This window comes from Equus asinus, chromosome 3 (genome assembly GCF_041296235.1).
Source record: "Equus asinus isolate D_3611 breed Donkey chromosome 3, EquAss-T2T_v2, whole genome shotgun sequence".
Classification (NCBI taxonomy): domain Eukaryota; kingdom Metazoa; phylum Chordata; class Mammalia; order Perissodactyla; family Equidae; genus Equus; species Equus asinus.
In genome coordinates this window covers 30,624,176-30,646,284 of record NC_091792.1, presented here as the reverse complement: position 1 = coordinate 30,646,284, position 22,109 = coordinate 30,624,176, and the positions used below count along the sequence as shown (strand labels likewise).

At 40.4% G+C, this 22,109-nt stretch overlaps 1 long non-coding RNA gene across 2 annotated transcripts in view; it reads right to left on the bottom strand.

The window, feature by feature from the left end:
- Positions 1-9,771: 9,771 nt before the first annotated feature.
- LOC139044779 (uncharacterized) overlaps positions 9,772-22,109 on the bottom strand; it is a 48,243-nt gene continuing 35,905 nt past the window's right edge. For both annotated transcript variants that reach the window (XR_011501929.1, XR_011501928.1), the window contains one exon: positions 9,772-12,686. This is a non-coding gene — a long non-coding RNA (uncharacterized lncRNA). The remainder of the gene's footprint in view (positions 12,687-22,109) is intronic.

The window sequence follows — 22,109 nt, the reverse complement described above, 5'->3', positions numbered from 1 at the left end:
TTGTGGTAGATTGGTTACATGGGCGGCCCAAATGGCATCCCTGAATCCACGTCCTTTGCAATGTGACTTTGCAGCTCCTCTCTTAAAGAGATGGAGTTTATTTCCTATTCACTCCACCCCTACCTTGCTTCTGAGTCTTTTGACCCACTTTTGGCCAATAGACTATGACAGAAGTGACTTTGTACCATTTCTACATCTCAGAAGGTCTTGTTCACCCACATTGTTGTCTTAGATTCTTACCATCATGTGATCAAGACCACACTAATGTGCTGGAGGATGAGAGACCACAAGAAAGAGATCCAAGCTGTCTCATCTGTCCCAGCCAAGGCCTTCCCAGACTTGCTGGTCCCCAGTCAAACTGCCTGCTGATGACGGATAAATGAAATGAGTAAGCTCAGCTGAGATCAGTCAAGTCTGGCTCAGGCAAGAAAAAATGCCCATTTGGTTCACAGACTGATGAATTAAATAAATATGTATTGTTGCATGCTACTGAGGTTTTACGATTTTTTTGCTATGCAGCATTATGATGGCAATAGATAACCACTACACCTCCTGACTAAATTTATTCACACAGAGTAGATCTTAATATATGACAGATCAAGTAGTAAATAAATAATTGAATAAATGAATGAATAAGTGAAAATGAGACCATAAACAAGATGATATGGTGTTTAAACGGATTCTGCCTCCTTAAATACAGAGGAATGGGGAGTTACCATCTTCTGTTTTCCAAACTGGAGATTCTTCCTTTGCCCAAGCTCATCTTAGAATGCCTGACACTGATTGATATAGAGGTCATCCTACAGATCTCATGCAACCACTGAGCCAGCTATGTCCACCCCATCTCTGAACCGAGGTTGTTCAAGCAGAGGAGAAACAGAGAGAAATGGTGCAAGACAGGAGGGTGTCTGCCCACTATAGCCTCTGATGTGACAAGGGGGTTAGTAGTCATTGTTCACTGATGTTTCCGTCAAGCATGGATGAAAGAGTGGATAAACACGTGCACCTTGGAATGAGAATAAGGAAAAATGGAACCTTCCGTTCCCTCTCCTAGTGTGCATGTGCACACACTCAAACACACACACACATAACACAGCACAGATGCTGCCACACAACACATAAAATTTCATAAAAACAAACAAAATTCTATGTTGGATACAATGGAATCTACAGTCAAGGAAATCAGAATATCCTTGAGAAAACCTCCAGGGCAGATTAGATTAGCTAGATAGGCAGATAGATTAGCTGTCTCAGAGGTCAGAGTGGAGGTTACAGATTTAGAGAAAGGGGCCATCCGTGTAAGCTGGAGAGCTGAGGAAGACTGGAGAAAGATGACCTGACCCAAACTTTAGAAAACTTTAGAGGCTCAGCTCAATGTTGCTAAAATTTGAGGGACAATTGGAAGTGCAGATGAAGACACACTGAGAAGCAAAAACTTGGAGGGGAGACAACACTGGCCAATTTTCAGAGGAACCAAATGGCTAAAAAAGAAAATTTACACAAAAGAGTTATGATGAGATCAGATTAGATGGTGTGGCCACATCTTTTTATGCAGGGTTGGAGAAATATTGGTAAGGAAGGAGGAGGATGCTGGTGTACAGCAAGTAGGAAGGACTGAGTCTTTTTTTCTGAGGGCAAGGCCTGTGATGAAACTAAAATGAACTTCAGCGAGTCCAAAATATGAAGTATCTGGACAGAGGTCAAATTTGTCATACCGTCCTCAGCTCAGCAAATATTCAATAAACGTGGACTCATAAAAGTATACTTTCCCGTTGAGATCTTCGATTTATAGTGCATTTTCTTGGTTTTTATACTCTCTAGAGTTGGTGAGACCTTCAAACCAATATTTACAAGGGATTACACTTCACACTCCATAATTTTTCAGGCTGGCTGAGGCAAGGGAGTAGGAGACGATTTTCCCTTTTCATCCCATCTCAACACAATAACCGAAGTAATCCTCTAGGAGTCTGAGCCGACACCTGCGTTTGGGCTTGCATTTCCTTCTGTCACAGCCTGAGGATTCTTCATTCCTCGCGCCTGCCTCCCTGCTTGAAATCATCCTCCACAAGCTCACTGCTCCTGCCTACATTCCTCTTGTGTTCCCAGTAGGAGGTGGGTGGCTGGCTCACAAGAAGGTTCTTCTTGATTTTACACCACTCATGGGTTGGAAGCACAGGCTTCCTCTTAGCTCTTCCCATCTCCTCAACAAGACAGGCAAAGGTTGTTTTAGGAGCCCTATTCCCCGGGAATCTAGTGCCACTCTCAGTCTGTGTTAATGCTTCTCTCTTTATAGTTTCCAAAAGAGCATCTTCATCAGATTTAAGGTATGCTATGTCACTCCGTGAGCCAAACAAAAGCAGAATGCAACTCACATTGACGTTTATGGTATTTCGTACTTAATGACTCTTATACTACTCTTACTAAATTACCCTCATAAAAAACTGAATTTGAAAAGCCATTTTTCTCAACTGCCACTAATATGCTCATCTCATTTTGCTCTGTTGCACAATTGAGCATGACAGATATAGCCAGTTTTAATATGTTAAAAATTTTCCTTTATTCCTGCTTTGCAGGCTTCCTTTTTCTTTTCTGTTGGGGGCAAATTAAATTTTCAACTACCCATAACAGTCTGATTTTAAAAATTGATCCTCCTAGTGGTTTTTGTCTTTTGTACAGAGAAGCAGACGGTAGGCCTGGGAGTGAGTGGTTTCCGAGTTCCCAATAGAGAGCTGATCTTTGGATGCTCCATCTGTCTTGTGAACAAGGAAGAGCGATTTGTTCTTCTTGCCCAAAAATGAGGATTGGGTGTACTTCTTCTGATGTCAAGCAGGGTTAAGCCCAAGTTAAAATAAGAGCAAGGCACTTGTGTGGACATAAGATTAGGGCTTTGAAAATGCTAATATTTTATCTATTTTTACTTAGTGCCAGGGACATTCCGCAATAAATATTATTCAGGAAGGATTCCCATGTAATAACTTTGTTCCATAGTCCTTTTATCTGTAAGCCTCAGGCATTTTCATTAAATCATCCAATACCAACAGCATTGACTAGACAAAGAAACTGGTTCTACAAAGTTCTGTAAAAGGCTTATCCTTTTCTTATCCTTATCCTTATCCAGTTCTGTAAAAGGCTTATCCTAACTGCATTTGTAAACGTGGTCTTCATTCAAGATCTGGCAACCTAAAAAAAAGAAAAGAAAAAGCAAATATTATTGTCTTAAAAAACAAAATTGGTGTTTTAGAAGGTGATGAATGTGGTAGTAGAGGGGAAGTGACACGTGAAGCTAATTTCTTTTTGGATTTCAACTACAGATTTGAGTTCCTAAAAATAAGGACAAGAGTTCGCATGATGAATCACGAGACACTGACTACACAGGCTGCTCGTTGTTGCACATCTCATAAATTAGTGCATTCATTTCTTCATTTTACAAACATTAACTAGCAACTATTACATTTCGACACTGGGCACCATGCTTATCATTCCAGCTGCTGGAATCAGTAAGACAGGATTCACACCCTCTGGGTCTCACTGTCGCTAGGAGGAGACAGACACATATAAACAATTACAATAAGATTCAAAATGTTGACAAAAGTAAATCATATTTGAGTTAATCCTAGTTTCCTCTCTTTTATTCATTCAATCATTTATTCACTCATTCAACATTTCTTAAGTCCTTTGTTCCAGGCATTGTTCTTAGACGTGGGGACACGAAAGTGAGTAAGATCCTTAACCTTAAGGAGTTCTCTTACAGTAAGAAAGATGCCATTTAACACACCAACTACAATACGGCATGGGACATGCTATTCACAGTGGCATAGTCTCAGAATATGGGACAAATGACTCTGCCTGTCTGAGCTGAGAAAAGCGGTAACAGTGATCCTTTGCTCTGACGGAAAGAAAATCCTAACCTACAAAACAAGCATTTTCTGCAGATGAAAAGAGTGGGGAAGCTTTACAGATGTAGCCCCTTCTTGTTTGCGACCATGCTCATTTTCCTCCCACATTTGGTTTATAATATATTTCAGGATTAAGGTGACAACCTGGCCACACCATTCCTAATTTCAGCATTCTAGGATGTCAGCCATGGAACCAGCACAGGATTGACTGTACTTGGGGAATGATTAGAGGTCAGGAAGAATGAGCGAGAGGGAAGGAAAGAAATGGAGTTTTCTAGCTTTAGAAATGGGATGGACAAAGAGTCCATTGACCAGGCCTAAATTTTCTTTTAAAGAAAGATACCAAATTATACAAAGAAATGCATTTTATTTAGCTGTTTTTAATATTTTGGAATGGGCAATCTGATGTGGGAAAAGCCACCTTTCAAATCCATCACCTGCATGCTTCTTTCTAGTACAGGAAATTGATCTGCAAAGAATATTTTCAGGACTAAGATGGCCCATGCGCATCACTCGCATTCCCTGCATGGTGAGCAGTAGCTTGCCATACTGCGGGTGGGAGGTGGGGTGGAGAGAAGGCAGTTAGTTTCCCTTCTTATACAACTTTTTGTTTTATGTGGAATTTAAAATTGCTTAATTTTCAACATTGCTATTATATAATTGGTTTCTTTGTGCCTATAACTAATTTTCCCCCATTCTTCCAACTGAGGTATGAAACTTTTTCTAATACAGTGTAACAGGATGTTAAATGGGAAATTTCAGCTAAGTCACAGCAATATATTAAATATGAAATTACAAAAAGAAGCATCAAGCCAAAACGCAGATTTTTAAAGGAGATATTACAGAACCAGTCAGGCAGTTCGAAAACCACAGGAGGATATAAAAAGAGTCAAGAGATTGGAGGCGATGATATGATTTATGAAGAAGTGTGTGTGTGTGTGTGTGTGTGCACTGCTAGGCTGTGAGGTTCTCCTTCTCCAAGGGGAAAGGATGGGATGCTACTGTTTGCAAAAAGGGCTTCACTGGGACAACCTGGAGAGCTTGAGATGTGTTCCCTGCAGTGGAGGTACAGGAGGACTAGGATCTGACAGATTTACCGGAAGGCAGGAGGGGCAGTTGGCGAGCTGTTGGGCAGTGAAGTAAAGTATTTCTACTCGATACCATGAGGACCTCACACAGAGAGCTAGCCTAGGGCCATTTTCAGCCCTACCCAAGAGGACTCTCTGGATGAGGAAGAGATGGTAGAATGTTGTTGCCTACACCCTAGGTTGAGTGGACAGCGAGAGGGGCACGTCCACACTGCAGATGTTGCAGCCAGATGAGCCCAGCAGGAGGAGCCCCCGCAGAACCACCAAGCAGCCCTGAGAGAAAAATTGGCTCCAAACATCTGCCCATCTTACAACAGAATCAAGGTTAGTATGAAATTCTCCTTCCTCCAGCTGAGCTCCATGCCCATACCCCATAGTATCAGTAATGACAGCTTGCAGGGGGCAGGTAAGTGGACAGGACGGATAAAAAATCACCTGCCCCTCTCCCACTGAAAGTAGCTGGGCACCTCAGATGGAGGGTGGACATAAGACGTTAAACCAAATGCATGGCTTTAGTTATAGTCTGGGACCAGATATTCTAATTTGCTTGTTGATAATATATTTGAGATTGAAAGTCCCAATTTCTGGTCTTTCTCTCTTCGCTTTCATTTATGCTTTCAAATTACCAATTCTTTCCTGAGTTCATCTCCTTCTCGTCAGTCTTTGCTGAAAGCACATGGTAATACTCATCACTCTGACTTTTTCCAAGCCTTCCCCGAAGTTATAAGTTGAGTAGAAACATGGTATCCCTTCCAAGTCTCCAGAGGACAGTTTCACTAAATATTTTGATGTGGCATGACAATAGAAATTTATTTCTTGCCAAAATGGAATGTCTCTTCTCGATTGGCAGATGGCTATGCTCTCAAGCACCAAAATGTGATTCAGAGACCCAGTCTCCTTCCACTTTATGGCTCCACCGATATGACTGTGTAGCTTCCTAGGCCACCGAGTTCATTTCTGCATGAGTCTGCTAGAAGAGGAAAGAACATGAGGCATCTTATATCAGGAATTTTTATGAGCCAGGCCCCAAAGGGTTGTACATCATTTCCTCTTACACTCCGTTGGCTAGAACCCAGTAGCATGGCCACATCTAACTCCAAGAGAGGCTGAGAAATGCAATCTATCTTCATGCAAAGGAAGAAGAAGAAAGCTTACTCACGGGCTTGGTGAACAACCAGCCAATTTCTGCTTCAAGAGGTTTTTATTCTCTAAGAGTGAGCTGATGAACTATGTGAACTTCTGGACAATTTGTTCAGAAGAAAGGGGGGAAAGTGACCCTTGAAAAATTGTAAAGGGACAGTGAAAGACAGAAATACTGTTTTGGGGGCTGGCCTGGTGGCAGAGTGGTTAACTTCACACACTCCTCTTTGGTTTGTGGTTTGGGATCCCAAGCACAGACCTACACACCACTCATCAAGCCATGCTGTGGTGGCATCCTACCTACAAAATAGAGGAAGGTAGGAATATATGTTAGCTCAGGGACAATCTTCTTCACCAAAGGAAAAAAAAATATATATATATATGCACATATATACATTGTTTTGATTACATCTTTGATTTGGGCTTATGGGAAGCATCATTTTCAGCTGTCAAATACACACCACCAGGTAAGATATCAGTTCTGCTTTTCCTTTGGAAGCACACCTCTTGAAGGCCTCTGGGCTCATTTTTCTAATCCAGACTGCTTCTTCTCAGATCTGTTATACACCTCTCAAGTTGGGACTTCCCTTCACCACCATCTAGATGCTCCCTTCATCTGGCTCCTGTTTTAGAGCCCCTTTTACCCAGATCCATGGACTTTCTCCCTTTGTGTTGGATCCCTCTTTCCAGTGGAGCACATTCTCTAGAGTGTCCTGAGAAAGAATATGCAGAAGACCCATTTTTTGAAATCCCACATATCTAAAAGTATTATTCTACATTCACAGTTGATGGATAACCTGGCTGAGTATGGAATTCTAGGTTGCAATTCACTTTTCCTCAGGATTTGGAAGGGACTGCTCCACTGTCTGATTACCATCCTCCTGATGTGACCTGTTATTTCTCTCTGGCTGCTTTGAGGATCTTCTTTGGATCCTTAGGGTTCTGAAATTTCATGATGTTATGCATTGATGTCATTTTTTTATCATTCATTTCTGAACACTCGGAGGACTCTTTCAACCTAGAAATTCGCAGCTTTCAATATTTGGAAGTTTTCTTGCATTATTTAGGGTTTTTACCTCCCTTTCTCCGCTTTTTGTTCTCTTTCTCAAAGACCTAATTATTGAATGCTTTGCCCATGATTGGTCCAATAATTTTTAAAATATTTTTTCCTATTTTTCTCTCTGTTTTTTACTTTTTTTTTTTTTGCTGAGGAAGATTCACCCTGAGCTAACATTCATTGCCAATCTTCGTCCTTTTTTTGCTTGAGGAAGATTAACCCTGAGCTAACATCTATGTCAATCTTCCTCTATTTTGTATGTAGACTGCCACTACAGCATGGCTGATGAGTGATGTAGGTCCGTGCCTGGGATCCGAACCCACAAACCTGGGCAACCAAAGGGGAGCATGCCAAACATAACCACTACACCACGGGGCCAGCCTCTATCTCTCTCTTTTTGTTCTAACTTTTTAGAAGAATGCTCACTTTAACTTTAATACTCACATTAAATTTTCTACTTCTGCTAAAAATGTTTTACTTACTTTCTTATGCTCTCAACTTTTTACAGCTTCCTGTTATTGCTTCAAGAGTAAAATATATTCCCTTAGCCCCCAAGAATATTAATGATTCCTTGTCTTATCACTTTTTCCTTCTGCGTCTACACTGCTGTTCTTTCTTCTGAGTTCTTTTCATCTTGTTCTTGTCTCCGACTTTCATATGAGATGCTCCTTCACGTGTCTCATGGTCCTTGGATATATCCACGATGATAACTCTGTTTGAATAGCAGAACATCCCAATTGGTGGACCTCATTGTACCGTGATCAGGACCCAAAAATGTCAAAAAATGTAGGTTTTTTTTTTTTCTAGTGCCGATCAAGTACTACAGAAAGAAATCTAAGTCACCAGTGCCCACATTCTGCATGTTGAGGAGAGAAGACTAAGATTTATCAGTGCGTAGTATTTAGAGTTTCCTTTAAGTCCTCTCTTATCAGCATAGCATCTCTTCTTTCATTCTAAGATTTCTGACGTACCCAAATCCAAACTTTCTTAGGTTTGATTTTCCCAGGAAGCAAACCTCCTGTCTTCTACAGGGGTCAGGGAAGGAGTGGTTGCTAGGCTCTCCAGCATTGTGGGAAGCAGTGTAAGGCAGGACGTGGTCCTTATACAAACCTTCCATCACACCTCTCAATTTTTTTTTTTTTTTTTTGAGGAAGACTGGCCCTGAGCTAACATCCATGCCCATCTTCCTCTACTTTATATGTGGGACGCCTACCACAGCATGGCTTGCCAAGCGGTGCCATGTCTGCACCCGGGATCTGAGCTGGCGAACCCCGGGCCACCGAAGCAGAACGTGCACACTTAACTACTGTGCCATGGGCCAGCCTCGCACGCCTCTCAATTTTATCTCCAACTTTTCCCTTCAGAAAGGTGCCTTCTGGAGTTTTACGGCCTGCTTCTTGTCCCCCATCTGCAGGCAGTTAGCTTTTAACTTTTTCCACTCTGCTCTGCTAGCTGCCAAACTTTTGGTGACTTTTTAAAAACTTTCTTCTTGTGTTCTCCTTGTCCTTTAGATCATGCCTTTTTTAATTCTTTTAATGTCATTTTAGTCGAGATTTGGTAGAGAAGGAAGGTAAAGTGTATGTATTTAATCCATCATATTTAACTACAAGTTTAATAACATTTTCAGATGTCTTTTTTTCCTTCCCAAACATATCACCATAGCCTAGCATGTTTAGATTTCTAAGAGACATGTGCACACATATGTAATGAAGCAGAGTCATTTCAATATTTACTATCATTTAAAAAGACTAGTCATAGAATAAAGAAATCTGTAGATCTAATTTTTGTCATTTCGGCTTGAATGCATATCCTCTAACGAAAACTCAGGTTGTACTACAAAACCAAATAGTATTAAAATTGCATTATGCAACAGAATTGCCTGCAGGCTAAGTAGAAAAGGACATCTCAGCAATATAGATGATTTTTTGGCTTATGAATATTATGAAGTACTAATGATGTGTCTGCATGCCATCATCCATAATTTTTTTTTTTTTACTAACTTTGTCAACTTCTCTTTTCAAAGAGCCCTGTTTGTCCTTAAAGGACAAATTCAGCTGGTTAGGAAGCCAGCTCCAGGCACTGTCTTTCCCAGTGGCCTGCTGTATTGATTCTGATGAGATGTGAAACAGAGACATCTAAAGGAAGTTTTAGGAACTGAAACATAGATATCTACCATCTTCTTTGATAGATTCCCTTGGAAATGAAGCGTTTAGTTTATTATGAAGCTAAAAATCATTTTTTTATAAAATTAAATGCAAAGCCAAAATAATATGCCTTTTGGAGCCAGTCAAGAGACGGCTAGAATCACCAACAGTTTGGAATGAAGAGTTACTGTAACAAAAATATCAAAATTCACTTACTTGTCCTGAAATTATTGGAAAGAGATTGACTTACATTAAGCTGTTTCTATTTATATTTTTTATTATATCTGTCCATGCTGATATACATGATATAGGTGCCTAAAAAGTAAAAGTAAAAAAAATTATTTTTGAACGAGCAATTAATTGATTGAACTATATTCTGAAGACATGTAATTCAGATATGTTTCTGATTGATTCTTCTTCTCTTTTGGAGGAAGATTAGCCCTGAGCTAACATTTGCCGCAAATCCTCCTCTTTTTGCTGAGGAAGACTGGCCCTGAGCTGACATCCATGCCCATCTTCCTCTATTTTGTATGTGGGACGCGTGCCACAGCGTGGCTTGAAAAGCGGTGCCATGTCCGCACCCGGGACCCAAACCGGTGAACCCCAGGCTGCCAATGCAGAATGTGCAAACTTAACCACTGAGCCACTGGGCCGGCCGCATGATTGATTCTTCTTTAAATAATAATTCCCAGTTCTCAACCTTTGTCTTGATGGAGCTCAGGGAAGGTATGACAGAACTGTTTGTGCAAATTTAAAATGTTAATACACACAATAATGGCATTTCTCCGATGAGCTTTATTTTCCCAAATGGATAAGTAATAACGAAATTAAAATCTTCTTTCAAAGACATTTAGATAACGTCTTTTCATTTGACAGGCTCTGAGTTGTTAAAAGCTTTTCTCTAAGACATCTAATTGCCATAAAATAGCTCTATTTGAATTGCTTTTCCTGGAAAGCAAGGGCCTTGTTCCAAGGCCATGGGAAAGTCAGCCTTGTTAATGTAAAGTTAAAAAATAAATATAAGAAACAATTGTAAACCATATGACAGATTTTCTTTTAAGGCATGTATGCTTCATCTATTTTTGTGAATATGTTTTCTTCTTTATTCCCATTAAGTCAATAAGACTCTCTCTAATTAAAGAAAGAGAAAAAGAAATAGGCAAACAATAAGAAATGGAAAAAGGAATGTTCAAACTCTCTGTGCCGTCCACCATTGTGGGTGGTAAAGTCTTAATTATTAGAAGAGAAATGATAAAAGAACATCAGAGGTCAGAGGTGCTTTGAAAACCAGCCAGAGTTTTACTATTCTTTTAAATTAGACTAAGTTCAATTAACTCATGAAGCTATGATATAAATTCAACCATCTAAGATATGACCTGACAAAAGTGAGGAGAAAACCCCCAAATGACTGTCAACATCTTGTTCAGAGCACCTCTGTCTATGCATTCCCATGTACCTAATTTTTCAGTTGATTTTAAGAATTGAAAACTATTTTTCTTTACATTTTGACAACCACTGCTAGATATTTCTAAGTGTTTCACAATGAAGTTAGGAGAAAAATACAGGATGGAAAACTGTATGGGCAATATGATCAAAATTTTGCTTTTAAAAGTCAAAATATAGAGGGAAAGAAAGATCAGCTTAGCTAAGTTATACAGCAATAACAAATGAGCCCATAGTCTTAGGAGCATGCAATAAGACAAGTTTCTTTCTTGATCATATTACCTATCCTTCATAGCCTATGATCCAATCTATTAGAGGTCTTTTTTGTCCTGGAACATTGACTGATGAAGAACCATTTTCTGAAATGGTAGGGGGAGAGACAGAAGCATGAATGGCTTCTCATTTATACTCGTATTTTCTTGTCCAAAGCAAGTAATGTGGCCAAGCCTGATGTATATGGAATGGGGCAATATAATCTTCCCCCAGGGAAACAATGACTATTTAAGGACAATAATACAACCTACCACAGTTCTCCATTTTGGTCCCAAATATGTACTCCTTCCTTCCAAGACAGATTCATCTCCTCTCTCAAGAGAGTCAACATGGTCAAAGTTTAGAATCTTATGAATGTGTCCACATGTGTGCAGCTGTGGCTCTCCTCTTGAGCTGGAAGCCTAGGAACTAAATTATAAGTTATCTAACCCACACATAGTTAATACACAAGGGGTGGAAGTCAGCCAGAATTGTAGCCATTAATGCTCCCATTTAAAAAGGAGAATAGTGGGAAGAAGGCAGCAGACTTCAGTCCATAACAACTCTGACATCCTCTGGGCATATGTTGTGAAGGCTCCAGACTCTGAAGCTGGTGAATTCTCCTTGATTGGGTACCAGTTCTGCTCCCTAAGAGTAGCTCATAAGTCCACTGTCTTGTTCTCCATGGCTCTTGAGTCCATTCTGGGATGTCCTTCTTCTCCCGTTATCTTCCTTGATCAGATCTGAAGAGATCATTGAGAAATGCCCTCCTTAGCATATGAGCAGATCTTCAGCATGCTTCCAGCTTGCAGAGGATCATGGACCGCACAATCATTTCACATCTTGACTGGTCAGGGTTTTGTTTATTCGTCTGTTTTTCAGTCCCAGTTGCTGATTCTTTGGAACCAAAATAGTTAGCTTATCTACCTGTGATCTTGGAGAACTTATGGGACAAGAAGAGAATAATCCAACTTCCTTCTAATTTCTTGCCAGTTTGACTCAAATGTCCAAAGATATGGTGTTCTTTGGATACACACACACTCACACACACTATGGTGAAAAGGAAATGTTAACTGTTGTTACCTCTGGATGGTGCAATTCATATATATTTCTTTCATTGTCTTATATTTTTGATATTTTTATGATAAATATGTACTATTATTATATTTAAAAAGTGCTATTTTGTGACAAGAATGAATTCTTTAAATAACTACCTCACATAGAGCATTAAGTCACTCAAGATCAATCTTCACCTAAGGGGAGCAAAGTTTTTGGATCTGAAAGACGGTAGGTTATGATTTTGTTTCATACGAACATGTTCAGAGCCAGTTCAGGACAGTTGACTTTTTCAGGTTTTCTCATGTTCAGGTCACAATTTTAAGGGAACTGGTGTGATTATACACAGTACAGAAGATTACATATAGTATAGGAAATCTGTAACATCTGAGCTTCACCTTATCATCTTCAGTATAAATCACTGAGCTACTAGCTGCACTTGACAATCAGGAAGGGTTGAAAGTCTGATAAGTAAAACAATTGCCATCAAAGGTTCAAACTCTGAAGCTGGGCGCGTTGTTAGTGAGCCTCTTCTCCCCTTGCAGGACATTTTTCCTTCTTTCAGGTGTCCTCATGTCTCTCTTCAGGGTACTCTCCCCAGTCCACTTCTCTACAAATAGGAAGGAAGCACCCAATAAGTCACAAGCAACTTACTGAGAGTTTAGTGTTAACCACCTCAGAATTAGTTCTATGAGCCTTGGAAAAAAAGAAACTTAAAGAAGTTGCCTCTCATTTTGGAACTGCAGATAGCAACACCTTTTGGTAGGGGAAAAGTTTTAGAAAGCAGCCCTCCTATCATCTTTAAAATGATACCCTATAGGAGATTGCCGTATCTGTCCTTCTTTAACAGAAACCGCAAATACCTGATTCAACTTTCAGATTCAATGCCCTGCCTTATCACAGCCCTAGAGAGCCACTTACACCACTGTGTAGGAGCCAAGGACTCAAGCCCATAAGTATTCTTCTCCTCCTATGGAAATAACTCCTTGAATTCTTTCTCCTCCAGAATCTCTACCCAGAAGCTTTGGTAGACCATTGGAATGTTTATATCTTATTCCCACAGTTCTATACTAGTCTTTGCATTCCTATTTTCCATAGTTGCATAAAATATAATTACATATTTTTAAAGGCCCTCTTTAATTCAGACCAAACTTATTCAAAGTTGTCCTTAATGGATTGGACAAATTTAGTGTTACCAAATTATGATTAAAAATTATTTTTTAGAAGAACACCACATATGAAAAATAATATTAATTATAAAAATCTTAGTTTTTAATTAAAACAAAACCTCTTTTGTGTAATGTTAACATAGAGCACCTAGTTCTACATGAACGTGACAGTAATAAAACTGTGTTTTTAAAAAACATTTTATAACTCAGAATACCTACTATATTAATCTGACCCTTTTCCCAATTGTTATTTTTTTAATCAAGGAGATTTTACAGCATTTGTTTCTTGCATATTTTTATGTGATTGCCTATTTGCATTAGGAGCTCTTGAAGGATGTGTGGAGGTCTATTTAACTCATTCTTTATATTGACTAATCAAATTGTAGCTTAATATATGTTGTGGATAACAATTAAAGTAAATACAGGAGATTAAAGTGACTAAGTTACCAAATAGATATGTAATCAATCCCCAACCTTATAAGTATTTGTTTTCTTAATGTCTCCCACATTCATTCCTTAGCATTCCCTCTTTCATGCCCCTGATTAAGGCTTCCATTAGTTCTACAAGACTTCAAGCTAGATCCCCTTGCATTAATCCTCCTGCACACCACTCTAGGATCAACCTAAATCCGTGTTGTATAATTGTCCTCCCACTACATTATTCCCCTTTATAGTACTCTTTAGTGGCTCCTGATGGCCTACAGGGTAAATTCAGGCTCCTGAGTCTGGCATCTGCAGTTCTCAATTATTGATGCCCCGATCTACCTTCCTCACTTTATCCTCACACCCACAGCTAAGACCTCCCCAACTCCTTTCTTTCTGGCTGAGTCTGTGTATTCCACTGCCCTCCAAATAAATCAGAGATGTGATTCAGCTGCTTCCTGCACTACAACATTTGTGGCTCCAATGGATCGAGAATACTGCCTGCAAAACAACAGGATGCCAGTCCTTCTTCCTACTTGGATCTTTATGAAAGTCCCAGGTTTTTGGGTTCAAAGAGGTAGGAGGAGTGTACAATTGCCTCATCTGTAATTTGTGCTGCTACCTGCATCTCTGGCATCCTTGAGCTTCAGATGTGACCTTCAGTATCTTTCAAGATTGTACCCCACAATCACTCATCTCTGCCATGGTGAACCTTTCCCAACCACCCCACCATGTTGCTGGGCAAACCCATGGCCCACTTTCTGCAGGTTCCCCACACTCGAGGCTAACCTGCTCTTGAGCACCAATAACACGGTGACATCAGATCTCTTCACTACAACTCCCTGGATCTCCTCTGTGTCCCCTGCATTTGTGTCTCTGGATCAGGAGAAAAACTCCTAGCCCTCCATACACTCCATCCACCCTTTCATTGGCAAGCAAAGAGGAAGGAATTCTCTGAAGAATTATTGGGTGTTACGTTTTGTTCAGTTTTACAATCCTAACCAGGAGACAGAGGCCTGCAGGGGTCAGTGTCAGGGCAGGATCAAGTACAAACTCATGTTATGCCCTGAATGACAGTGCCAGCCTCCTTTTTTATGATGGATTTTTTTCTCTCATGAGCCATATATTTCCTCCTTGCTGTCTAGCTGGCTTCCTCTTGGGGTCACCAGTCCATACAACACTTCTATCACTAAATAAATAAATTGTTAAATCCCACATTTCTAATTTAAAATGGGATGACAATCAGTATGCAAAAAGAAAAAAAATCTAAAGACATTCCTATTATGTAATAAATTAGAACTCCCAACACAATTCTATAGATGTTTCCTTTCTTTGCTTTCACTTATGTTTTTTGGTTCCATAGTTGCAAGGAACAGAAACTCACTCAAATGTCAGATAGTCCATAAACCAGACCCCAGGAAGAACAGGAGAGGATAGTGGGAAGGTTTGACACTCAACGTGGCTCGACAAGCTTTGCACCGGGCAGTTAGCCATTGATGATTAAGTAGCTAGGAACTAAAGGCTTTTTTCTTTTTTGCAATTACTGATTATGGCTTTTAGCTGTTTACCCACCCATTGTTAACTGTGCTGTTTAGGCAATATGCTCTCTGACTCCCACTAGGCGCCTATAGATAACATCTCCCTGGAGCCTGGGTCACCATGGTAATGGGTGTGTGAGCTGTTTTCAGGAATTAGAACCCCTTTGTCCACTCCAGGCCAGTTGAGACCACCAACCCACCAACTGGGCCTGCACCGATGTCCAGTGAGCAACATTTGACATCAAGAGTCTAAAAACTTCACCCTCAGGTCATGCTAATGCCACCATTTTGTGAACATGGGTCCTTTGAAGAGGCATGAAGTCTGACTACACTTGCACAGATCATCAATTACTTCACCTTTCCTCACCTCCAATCACCTATCTCCACACTTCAGACCACCTTGCCCCCTATCCCATAAATATCCCTGAGTCCCTATTTTTGGGGAAGTGAATTTGAGACTCATCTCTTGCTTCCTCATATGGCCGCCTTGTGATTAAACTATCTCTCTGCTGCAATCTCGTCATCTCGGTGCTTGGCTTTCTGGTTGGCAAGCAAAAACAAACCTGGTTCAGTAACAGCTTCAGCAACAGCAACTCATGAATCTTCATTAAAACTCAGCCACTAATATGACTCTGCTTCTCCCAGTGGTTCCTTTTTCCTACACCTTTATCCCCTGCTTCTAATGCAGTGCTTCTCAAACTGTCTGTGGTTAAGGAACACTTCCCCCCACCAATCCCCAATTCATCAGGGACCAAAACTCTTATAAAACACAAAATCGCACATTTGGATGTCACAGTAATGTTACATTGCTATACAATCTAAAAGCTTAGCTTTTTCTCCTTCTCTTTGCTTGTCACAGAGTGGTAAATAATAGCACACAAACCAGCATTGATGCTCACATCACACTTCAGCAGCACTGTATCTGCTTTCTCTTCGTTTCTGATCCCTCACATCACTGGGTTGCAAGCAACCCTCACTTTCTTACATTACAACCTTAAAATTCTGCTCCTCCTCAACCTGTTAACCACCCTCTCTTTCTTAGCTGATGTTCTAGAGAAAGGAAATTGTATTGGCTCATGTCACCTTTTCTGCTGTGCCTGTGGCTGCTCTGGTTTCACTTGCCTACCCTTATCCAATAACTTCTGAGTGGATAATTGGGATCACATGATGTGACGCATGGACGACTAAGGAGCACCCCTTCGGAGACCACAGACATGGCATGGATACTCTGACTGACACATCATTTTCAGAGTTTTTTAAGTTAGTTCGGTTTCTTATAAGAGGACAATAAAGAGCAAAATAAGATATCTCCCTTAACAAATTGAGCTAAGTAATAAATGTGATTTTCTCTCATTTGCAAGAGCTTACTGTTCAGTGTGTTCCCTGGGCAAGCTGGAGATGCTGGGATGCAGCGGTCAGTAATTGTCAGAGCAATGCTTCACACGCGATTCCTAGTGCTCACCTTAATTGGATGTGCCGTTCATCTCTGTCCACTAATATGACCTGAATTCGGGAATGAGTAAACACCTTCTTCCCAGAGGGCATAATAATTTTGTAATCTGCTTTCTCTGTGGTAGATCATGGTTCCAGAGAGACTGCTTTAAAATTAAGTTTCTCCTAAGGGAAATATAAGCAAAATGGGCCTCAAGATTTTTCCTTTTACTCCGCCCCCCTCGGGTCTGTATACTCACAGAAAGGAAAGAGAAAAGGTAGAGGGCTCAGAAAAAGCAGTGAATAATGCCAACTAAGGACAAAACACAAATACCCAGAATTTAGAAACTCACAGATAGTTCACTCTTGGCTTCCGGGTATGAGAGACATGAGGCCCTACTAGACATAGTGCAAAGAACTTCAAGAAGATTCCAGTGGTTCACAAGCACTTTGCTCATCAGAATCACCTGGAGGGCTTTGGAAACACCACTCAGACCCATTAAGTCAGAATTTCCAAGCATGTATAGGGAGAAAGTAGACACCAGTTTCCCTGGAAAAGTTCCATTTGACACCTTTTATGGAAGGATTATGCCTGTTCATTATTTTTGGCTCTCCCTTTTATGCTTTAAGAATTCTGGTTTGGATGATAAATGGTACAATGTATCAGAATTCAGGAGAACAGTCCTTGCCAATCTTAGTAACTATGATGAAGACTGTGCTTGGCCTGCTCTATGTGATTAATTTGTTGAGTGGCAAAAGTCATCAAATGTCATAGCAAGAACTGTTATGAGGAAAATGCAAACCTTTTGATTCCCACATGTATACAAGCTAATGAGACAGGAAAGGAAAACTCCAAAGGGTACATTTTCACTCATATGAAAGACTTCCTCATAGTACATTTTTTCCCCCTTTCTGAAAGGAAGTTTTCCAGTTACGCATAATGGACCTTGACCAACACCTCTTCCAAGACTGAATATTGAAAATTTTGTTTTGAATTATGTTTATAGCGTTGATTTCAGAACAATAAAGATGCAGATTTGTGTAGGAACAAAATGGTCATCCTGGCATGAGTCAGGGTGTATTTTGCTACACACTTGCCAGATGATCTTTGTGTGCACCCAGGATTACAAACCACTGATTTAGTCTGAATTGCTTATCTTGTTGAAGGAAAAAGCAAGGTCTCCAGAATTTTTAAAATCTGAGTAAAGTCTCCAGGTACTTAGCAGTTTATACTGTCATATCACACTTGCCTGACAGATTCTCCTCTTTCTTCCCAAGAAGACACTGACAGTTCCCTTGGAAGCAAAGAAAATCTCTCCTACCTCTTTCTTCCGGACCTCTCCTCTCTGCCTAGGTAAAAAACTAGCTGGCTGGTTCCAGCGTAGCTGTTAATAGAGAGGTGAAAGGAAACTAACATTTATTGGCTATCTCAATGTGCCGGGCGCTAGCACTTTAAACATACAGGGGTGAAGCTAAGATCAGGGTGCCTCCCCACATCACACACACTCACATACACCCTCCCCCAACTATCATTTCCCCCCTCCCTAGTTTTTATTGGTATACTAAGGCCAAGTCGCCTCCAGGGAAAAGAATTAGTAAAGCATTCCAACATGTTTGCTCAACTGAGACAAAAGAGAGGCGATCTAACCAAATTGCAAGGGGAGATGAGCTTCTAAAAGAATGAATACTTGAGAGGAAAAGAAATCAAGCAAATAAGTAGGACCCAGCCTGGGGAGTGAGCATACAAGGATGGGAGTTGAGTGAGATGCTGCATGGTGGGTGCCATTTGAAACCTGAGCTCACCAAAGTAGAACACAGTTTTGCTAAGCTGGCGTCTTTGTCCATTCTGGAGAGGCTGGCACTGCTGACCTAAGATCTGCCCCGGCCACAGGAGTACTTGTCTCAAAAATAGTTTTAGTCTCTCTGGTGCTGCTTTCACAAAGAATCAAGCACCTTGGCCTCCGAAGATGAGTCCTCACATATTTACTGTCACTTCCATAGCACACCTTCTGCCGGGAGAAATAGATGAGGGGGCTTTCAGACTGTGGCACATGCTGGACAACAATTCTGTGGGTGATCTAGGCCACCAGCCCAGTCTCCCTTGCCCTTATGATAGTTCCCTTCTGAGATCCTGGGTCTTCAGCTGCAAGAAGGTATCAGTCAGGACTATCTTACCCATTACTCAGGCTTTAGTTGAATAGAAACTTCCAGTAACTAGCATTGGAGAATCTTAATTCCTTTCCTCTTGGATGCCTCCTGGGTCAATGCAAACATGCCCACTGCCGACTGGGCTACCTTCTCTGCATACCACAGGGGTCTTAAGAGGAAGGGTCTTTGTCAAGGCACAAAAATCCCTGTGGAACTCCGGGCCCAGGGTGCTGAGTGCACACCTCCTTTTCCTTTACATTTGAGTATCTAACAGGGGTCAATCAAACATCACTGTGCAGAACAGCAGCACCAACAAACGTCCATACAAAACTGTGGAGCCGTTAAATGGGAGCGTCCTCCACTAAAGTTCTAACTAAATAAGCATTGCCGGGTAAAATGCAGGGGGCCCCATTAAACTTCAAATGCAGGTAAACAACAAACATATTTTTAGTATGCATATGTCTCATGCAATGTTTGGGACATACTCATACTTAAGGAAGCATTCGTTGTTTTGAACTGGTTGTCCTATATTTCTATTTGCTAAATCTGGCAATCATAAACTAACTGATATCTCTACCCCCACATATACTTCCCAAGCCTACGTATTCATACTGGTCCAAGTCGTACCCCAAAGGAGGGGCAGAAGCAGGATCTGAACAAGCTCAAGTTCAGACAGCAATTTTACTCCGACTTCTAGATTGGTGTACAAAGACTTTCCTTATGAAGAATACGAATAGAACCATGTCAGGAAAGAAAGGGCATATCACTTTGAGAGTTTTGCATGGGTGAATCAGCACCCCCAATATTCATGCTATTTCCACTCTGACTTCTACCCTTGCTTTCCCCACAGTAAGTTCCCACCGAAATCATCCCCTCTGCGGGGTATTCTCCAGAAGAATTACTTTATACAATAGTCTACTATCAACCTCTACGTAGGCCAAAAAAAAAGAAAAAACCTGGCTAAATGAATCTAGTCTCATACTTCCTGAACCTCAATTAAAAATTCTTTTAGTAATGCTATTTTGAGGGCTATGAAACCTCAGGAAAGATGAGCTGAGATAAATCATTAATAGTTATGGTATTTGCAAATTTAATTTAAGCAATGTAACTTTATGTTATTCTGTATATGAAGGCACATGTGTGCACACCACAGAAACACATAATGGCTGCTACCGATCCTTGTAGCCCTAAAGGAAAATCTTCAGGTGTCGTTTGAACAGTGAATCTCACCAAGTTAGCTCGGTGGTTATTTTTATAAAGTGGCAAAATCAGGACTTGGATTCACTTAGAGCTTATGCACAGATAGCATGTGAACAGCGTTGACTTGGCTCCGGCCACTACTTGGGAATATTCTGGATCACATCCCAGACGCTGGCCTTCACCTTGATGGATGCTCTGGTTCTAACTGCACAATATAATGTAATCTCCAGTCCATTTCACAAACTCATCACATTCATGTGTTCTCAAGCACCTGTCCAATATTGGGTAATGTACTCAGGCTTGTGTTCCTAGACTTTGTTATAACCCAAATCCTTCTAATTAGAGATAGAAGACTTGTTAATAATCCCTTCTATATCAAATCTATTATTAAGTATAGTCTTAGTGGGTAGAAGATCATACACTGAGCAGAAAATTGCTCACCTTTATGAGTATACCAACTCTTTTATGCCATGAGAAGCCTTTATATATGATTAACACGCAAGAGGCACTTAGCATCTGTGCTAAGCTTTTCAGTTCACTACAGAATGTTCTGCTGAAAATCTGGGCAAATTTAGGTCCGTAGAAACTCCCAGGATTAGAGAGGTTGAGGACAGAGAAGCAATGGCTGGTGATCCATACCTAAAGCTACCGTCTTCTCATCCCTGCTCAGGTGCCTCCTTTTATGTAGCACACACTCCTAGATTCTCTGAGTTCTCCCTTCCAGGAGGAGGGAGCTGGGCACGTAAATGGTGTGATTTTCATCAGCTAAGCATTGAGTGTATGTCCCCAAAGCATCCAAACAATTTCCTGTTCCAGTAAATGTTCCTTAACTATAACCCAATGACAACTGTCCTTCGTTCATCCTGTTTAAGCTCTGCTCAAAGAAACTACTCAAATTTCCATGAAATCAATTCACCAGGCAGAGCCTCTAGAATACCAGAGTACATTGTGAGCTGGATGAAGGCAAGAATGTGTCTGTCTTGCTGCCAGTTTCATCAGCATCGAGTAGAGCTCCTGCACATACTTGCTGTAGGCACACTCAACAGAAAAAGAATACATTTACATGTGGACCCGACACATACAGTCAAGTAACACAAATTACCTCATTTATATTCAAACAGCTCCTGTTACTGGATGCTTCAGATAATCTTTAGAAATTCAGAGGTCTAGAAAAGCGTTCTGATACCAGTAATTCTGCAATTTATAATAAAAGGGTTTTTAAAAACCTCTCATTCTCTCTCCTGTACTTTTTAGATTCATTTAATATTTATTGAGTATTTACTATGTGTAAGAAAAGCAGTACAAGGTGTCGCGGGTGCCTAAACTTCCTGAACATTCCAGTAAAGTTTCCTCTCTCTTCTCTTTGGACAAATGCATTTAACTACCCCTAAGAAGTCAGTCAATAACATTTTTACAGTTTTAATCTTTTCAAAATAGGCTAAGTGCAAAATATTTCCAAACTACAAAATTCTTTTTCTATAGTAAAAGATAATTTTTCCCAACTGTAAGAAATCTGAGAGATTTTTATGGGAGAGACTATAAAGATATAGTTTATATTAAGAACAGTTATGTTTTCCATTTTGGTTGATGTTATATCTTTTGGCCACATTCATAGACTGAAAAACAGGAAAATGATAAGAAGTTTCTAGGACAAATTCCTCAAACAGTTTTACGTAGAAGTTTATCTGATCCTAATTACAAATCTATCAAGTAAGTGGGTAGAATTAACAGACCATTGCGGGTATGGAAACCACGGTGCAGACATATTAAATGGTTTCTCCACCGTCAACAGAGACGTAAGGACTCAGCCTCTTTGGAAGACAGCCCAGTACAGCGGAATAAGAATGGATCTGAGTCATAACACCCGGGTTTGAAAGCGGATGTTTTGGGGAAATTATGTAATCTCTCTACACATCAGCTTTTTTCCTCTATTAAAAAAAAATCTTAGATTGAGCCATTTGAAATCACCAATAGGTAATTATTTTTTCTTACAAAAATGGCAATTTCATTTGGTTCAACCTCATAGTACTGTTAACTTAAAACCCAAAAGAGCTGTTCTGTGTATTAAATGCGATACCCTATTTAAAACACACGCATGGAGCCTGGAATAAGAAGTGCTAGACA